This window comes from Halyomorpha halys, unplaced genomic scaffold (assembly GCF_000696795.3).
Source record: "Halyomorpha halys isolate HHAL.00 unplaced genomic scaffold, Hhal_1.1 Scaffold961.1, whole genome shotgun sequence".
NCBI classification, from domain to species: domain Eukaryota; kingdom Metazoa; phylum Arthropoda; class Insecta; order Hemiptera; family Pentatomidae; genus Halyomorpha; species Halyomorpha halys.
Genome location: NW_027105140.1, coordinates 161,446 through 168,752, shown reverse-complemented (window position 1 = coordinate 168,752; position 7,307 = coordinate 161,446).

Genomic DNA, 7,307 nt, shown 5'->3' with positions numbered 1-7,307 from the left:
TCTGTGTCTCACGGCATTTTATGTCGTAAGCTCATAGACCACGACTGTCCAGAGCAACTTTATAATGTAATAGCGTCTTTTCTCGACAACAGGACTATTTTTGTGCGGGTTCGAGACGAGATTTCCCGTTCCATCCCATTGACGTGTGGAGTTCCACAGGGAGCGGTTCTATCGCGTGCTATTTTCAATTTATACCGCTGATGTAGTTGGTGCAAATTACAAACTAGCTACGGTCGCCGCCTATGCCGACGTCATCGCCATCTACAGCAGCAGTATGAACTCCAAACATGCCCTAGGGCGAGCCGGAGCGGTCTACAAAGAGATTGTTCAACGCCTGGGTAATTTAAACATCACCATGAACCCAGCTAAGACAGACTGCGTAGTGTTCGCTCAGCAACAGTACAAGCGATCGACTCTCCTGAAGCCGCTCAAACTGGACAACACCATCATTTACCCTTCAAACTCGATAGTATATCAAGGCGTGAAGATAAGCCCGTCATCTCAAGTTCTCCACTCACCTCTACCAGAAAACGAGAACTGTACGAAGGCGGTCTTACAGACTAAACCACCTCCTCACATCGCCAGCGCTCTCTCTGCGGCTTAAACTCCAAGTTTACAAGAGCATTCTGAGGCCGGCACTTCTCTACGGAGCACCACTCTTCACATACCTCTCTGACGGCACGCAGCACCACCTTCAGGGATTCCAGGATAGTATGCTGCGGAGGATGGTCCGCACTACATCGTGGAAGAAGGAGAAGCCTCCGGAACTACATCAGCTCCTCGAACTACCTACAGTACCAGAGTTCATTGGTCGGAGGCATGTCAAGTTCTTCGACTCCCGCAAACATCTGACCAATCCACTCTTCCAATCACTGACACCCGCGCCCCCTCCAGTACGCTGGCAGGACCTCCACCCTTGTAGCCAATGATGTACCGACCATTGAAATGAAGTGAAAGGATATATAAAAATTTCAACAATAAAAAATTTTTCTATAGGGACTAGGAAAAAAAAAAAAAAAAAGACAGTGTATATAGAGAAGAGGAGATGAGATAAGATTGCCCCTTGTAGAACACCGCACGTAAGTAAAATTGTTCTAGAGATATCCTCACGAACCCAATCAGCTAAGCTGTGGTTGTTTAGAAATGACACTATGATGCCATAGAGTTCTGGGCAGTCGAGGTCTGCGAACTTATGACATAAAATATCGTGAGATACGGAGTCGAAAGCTTTCGTACAGTCTATAGAGATCTATTGCTACGTTGCTGATGAAGTCTCATTACACCTCCATTTGGAGTTTCATGATGTGATGTTCCAGGCTGAGGTGTGCTTGGATCCAGTCTGCTTATAGGGGACACCAAAAATCCCCAAGATAATTAGAAATAATATTCCCAAAGAACTTTGCTCGGTGAGGTCTGGCAAGACATCAGTTAGGTGATAGGTGGCCCAACTTAGACACTGAGGGGAACCTTGTTACCTCTGAAATTCACGAGTATGTTAGAATGCTCCTTAAGTATATCATGACTTATTAAAACATCCGGGCAGAGTTTTTTTAAGATTGTTAACATACAGTAAAAATATAAGTACTCAGCAATATCAAGCTTTACTTTAAGACATTCTCTTAAATTCTAGTCCTAAGTACTCGTAAACCATTGTAGCGAGAGGGAGCAAGTGGTTGGACCACAACTCACCAGAGCGCTTCACCTCGAGCCTCACCGAAGCTCTCAAATTTATAAATCAGTTCATTTTGTAAAAAACACATTATTATTTTTATATAATCTCTGTGCATAACACTTAACAATGTCAATAGAAATATTAATAAACGAAACCAAAACAATGCACGAACCTATCTCAAGCATATATGTACCGACCGCCTCTCGGTCACAGCCGCATGGACTAGACCTATAAATAAGGGACTCTAAATCCCCCAAATTTGATCTTAGATCCACATCCTTTTCTGGGTCTAGTCATGGCACAGGTGGCGTGTACACTGCTTGAGATAGAGAAGTTCATTGCCAATCTATGCTCGCCAAAGTTGTTATTTCTATACGCACACCTAAGACGATGGCCAATCTCCTCTCCAGCAATTCATCACTTTTAAGACTAAATAATTAAATCTGTTTGATATTGAATACCAACTACTGTGCAAAGAGTTTTCATCTCAAGAAAGGATGCATTGGATAGCAGAACATGTTAATATAATTTTCAAAGTTGTATCTAATAAATTGTCGGGGTTGTCTCTGGTCTTAGGCGATTTCTCCAGCCTGATATCTCTTTACAGAAGGCCCACAACAAGGCGTATTCATTATAAGTTAGGAACGGCCGTGCCAGAGGATGAGCCCTGGACACTGACGCAGGTAGAGGAGGTCTGGGTAAGAGAGTCTGAGGTAGAGTAACAGTTCTAGTTGCCGAGATGAAGCGGACGGACTAGAACTGTCATGATAGGAGCCAGCTTACTAGTTGCCGAGATGAAGCGGACGGACCAGTAAGTTGATTAGGCTAGGTGCAGCTCTAGTTGCCGAGATGAAGCGGACGGACTAGAGCCGGGGAGAGACGGGAAATTACACTGGTTGCCGAGATGAAGCAGACGGACCAGTGTAACCGTTAAGGATTAGGTTACAATCTTAGTTGCCGAGATGAAGCGACGGACTAAGATTGCTGGAAAGAAGGAAAGGATGTAGGCCATCGTCTTAGGTGTGGATACAGAAATAACTACTTTTACAAGCATAGATTGGCAATGAACTTCTCTATCTCAAGCAGTGTATACGCCACCTGTGTCATGACTAGACCCAGAAAATGATGTGGATCTAAGATCAAATTTGGGGGATTAAGAGTCCCTTATTTATAGGCCTAGCACATGCGGCTGTGACCGAGAAGCGGTCGGTACATGCCTGCTTGAGATAGGTTCGTGCATTGTTTTGGTTTCGTTTATTAATCTTTCTATTGACATTGTTAAGTGTTATGCACAGAGATTATTAATATATAAAAATAATAATGTGTTTTTTACAAAATGAAGTGATTTATAAATTTGAGAGCTTCGGTGAGGCTCGAGGTGGAGCGCTCTGGTGAGTTGTGGTCCAACCACTTGCTCCCTCTCGCTACACCGTCAATGCACCTTATTCGGTTTTCATTTCATTTTTGGTTGGTCTTGTAGTCAAGCCGGTTGCTATCACTCAGAAATTTCTTACATCTATATGTAAGAAAGGGTACAGGAATGAATGCCGAAATTATATAGGCATCTGTGTCCAGAGTTCAGTATGAGGGGTAATTGCAAGAATTCTGAAGGGTAAATTAGAAGGGGAGTTTGTTACCCCGGAGGAACAGTTTGGCTTTACTGCAACCAGGTCCTGTACGAACAGCATATTTGTTCGTATCCTAAAGCAGCTCATAAAAAAACGAATGGAGAAAGGAAGGGCTGAACACATAGCTTTTATAGACCTAGAACAGGCATATGACAGTACCAAGGCATAAGATGTGGGAATCGCTTAAGAGTGCGGGTATTAGTATTGCCTTAATAAATGCAGTGAGGAGAGCTTGGCTCTTACTTGTCTGAGCCTAAGGGTCTTAAGCAGGGATGCTGTAAGTCCCCAACCCTGTTTAAGATTTATTTACAACAGGCAGTAAAGCAGTGGACATATACTGTTCTCCCTTTTCTTTTCCGACGACCAAGCAGTGGTCACATATAGTAGAGATGGCTTGGAAGAAGCGCTGAAGGCCCTGAAAAAAGAATACAGCCTCTGGGGTCAACAAATAAATTTTGATAAGACTGAATACCTGCCAGTAAACAACAAAGAGGCCGCGGACATTCGGATTAATGGAAGTATATGTAAGAAGGTAGACTCCTTCAAATACCTGGGATTGACAATAGATGAGAACGGTGAGTAGGAACCAGAGGTTAGGAGGAGAGCTGACTACTACTACTTTCGACTAGAATGTTGCACCCAGTTCTCTGTAATACGGTCATCTCAACAGACAACAAAAGGCGATTTTTCAAAAGTATTGTTGAGCCCTCACTTAACTACGACTAAGAAACCTGGAAACTTAACTCAAGACTCTACTCCAAACTACAAGCGGCAGAGATGGATTTCTGGAGGAGATGCCTGAGGATTACCCGCCTGGATAGAATCAGGAATGAGGATATCAGAAGCAGGCTAGGGGTGACCGAAGGAGTTCCGGAGAGGATTGGAAGGAGCAGACTGTCTCTTCTACCTAAACACTTTACTCCTGAAATATTGACAGATCAGGACAATACCAAAAAAGAAGGCTCCTGGTTACGAACTTATCACTGCTGAGGTACTTCGAGAAATCCCCAGAAGAGCTTTAGTACTCCTCATAACTCTATCTACCGGACAACTAATTTCCCTATGCAATAGAAATACTCCTAGATTTTAATGATACACAAACCTAACAAGGACAAACATATACCAGATTCCTATAGACCTATTAGCCTGCTGCCAATTTGCTCCAAAATTTTTGAAAAATTATTACATAAAAGTGTTCTTAATATACTGATACACAATTATCAATACACATTACCCGACCACCAATTCGGATTTCGCACATTACATTGCGCAACACAACTGCATAGCCACATGCATCATCTCCTCTGTTATTGAACTAAAACACTTCTGGGGCATATTTGGATGACTCAGGCGTTTGTTAGGTCAGGGCATTTTTGAACTAAATCTAATTATTCCAAGCACTTACTATTTATTTCGATAATCATTTCTTCATGATCGCTTCTTTTCTATCTGGCAAAGCTCAGCGAATTCATCAATCAAATCAATAAATATCTCCATAAGTTCCTCAAGGTTCTGTCTAGGCTCCACTTCTGTACTTAATATTCATATATAACTTACCGACAGACAACATACTAACTACGACGTATGCTGCCGACTCTGCGCTATTACCTGAAACACAGACCGTTTACAGGCTACACTAACATTACAGTGTAATCTGGGCAACATACGGACCAGTTATGTACAGATGAAAATAAGGTTTAACTACGACAAGTCACATTTACTCTACCACACGAAAACTGCCCTCCAGTTTGCATATACAACCACCCTCTACTAAACAAATATGGTAACGTACCAGGGACTTTTTTATGACAGAAAGTTGACATGGGGCCCACATATCAAAGCAAAGCGCTAAATTTACGACTGAGACAGTTACATTCCATACTACTACACAGACCTCCTAAATTACCCTTTAGATAGAAACTTAATGTATACAATTATTTAATAAAACCCATTTGGACTTACGCCAGCCAAATTTATGGACCTGCTAAAAAGATAAAAATACAAACCTTTCAATCACAATTTTTAAGATTGGCAACGAACTCACTAATCAAAATTTCAAACGAGACCGTTCACACTGACCTACGCATTCCGACATTAACCAACTACGTTTGTAAGACTTACAAACAGTTTCACGACAGATCCTGAAAAATAACATTCTTGACATAAAGGCACAGACTAACGAGGAGTTGGATAAGAGACCTCTTGGTCTGGTCAAATAGTTTATTTGAATGTCAAGGGGATGAATCATTAGATGTTGTCTCCAGCATCCCATGCATATGGCAGCTTATTTACAGGTGTAAATAAAATTGTAAGATAATAAATAAATTTGAATCAGGGTGTGTCTGATATGCAAAGAGTGCAACAGAGAATCCTTTATTCATTAATAAAAGGCTTCTGGTGTCAAAAGTACTCCTTCCCAATTTTCAAGTGTGATATGCTTATTATTAAGCTACTCACTAATGTTTTGAAGAGCTTTTGTGTGCTCCCTACTGAACTATAGAAGCATAGTGTATTCTTATGCCTGACCCACAGCACTAAAATTATCAGACCATGTCTGCATTCTGGTAATAAGCAAGGCCTACAGAACAAGTCCAATAGACAGTTCATTCCAGATTTAGGTAGTAAGATAGGAATGGATGTTAGAAATTTTAGGGTGTCTGAGATACATACAATCTATGGCTTTTAGCGAGCATAGTGAATCTGTTATTATTATGGGTCAAAGATAAACAGAAATATAATGCTGCTGCTATTGCACTGAGTTTGGAAGATAATGACAGTGAATATATCACACAGCTTGTGGAGTTTAATTTTATGCCTTAATTATTGGTAAAAAAAGCTGAAGCTGATGACTGGTCTAACTTATAAGGGCTGTTGCCATGTTTTGGATAAGACAAGAAAAGTAAGCTTTATATTGAGATAGTTCAGTGTTATGTTTACAGTATTTCGAGAGCAATGCAGCGTTTTCAACTAGTCACCGAAGGAATTATGTGTATTTAAAGGAATAATAATAAAAAATAAAAAAAACCTTTAAAATGACTACTATATATTTACATTTTTTAGAAAATCATAAGCCTGGTTTCACAGAAAATATTAAATTAACTTATAAACAACATTATCACAGTTTTATAGGGATATGATAAACTGAAATATAACTAATGGTTAAAAATAGTATCACATTTTTAATTAGGCTATAATTGAAAGGCTTTCTCTAAAAAGGATTCAACTGATGATATACAACAAATATTTTATTTAAGGTTAATTTTTTTTAAAATCCAACTAATGCTTGAAATAAATCATTCCCAAATGCTTTAGTAAAGGCTCTCATACACCAAAACCTGAAAATATGTTAATTAGGTCTAAAGTAGTAAGACCTTTTTTCTTATTCTTGAAAAGTTTGATGAAATACTTTTTTAGAGGTAGTCCTTCAATTGTATATATTAAAAATATATACAATGGTTGGGTAAAAATAAATTATCGTAATAGCAACAAATCATAAACTTTTAAAATAGTAAAATCAAAGAATGTTTTCATTGCCTATGCAAGCTGTTTTTGCATTTCTAATGAGCACAGTCAATGAAAGAACCTGAAAATAACAGTGATGAAGTAAAACCTCATGTAACAATTTTCATCAGAATGGAGCGAATAAATACATTAACAAGTACTTAAAAGAAAGTGCCATAACCCACATTAAGTAGATTTGTTAGGTTGAAAATTAATTTTATAAGTAACAATAGCTTATAGCCAAGTTCTTTCATCAGAACTAATCAAAAAATAAAATCTATAAAAATTTCATTAAACAGAAAACAACTGTTCACTATGATTACCATAACATAAAAGAAAATTTTCTAATTTTTTAGTAGAATAAAGTAAATCATACATAAAAAAATATTATTCAACAATCATTTTCTATTTTATAAATAAATTCTATAAATTATACTGTTAACGAACAGAAGTCTCAGCTTGAACAAAGTTATGATAAATGAAACAAGGATAAAAAGTGGCAATAC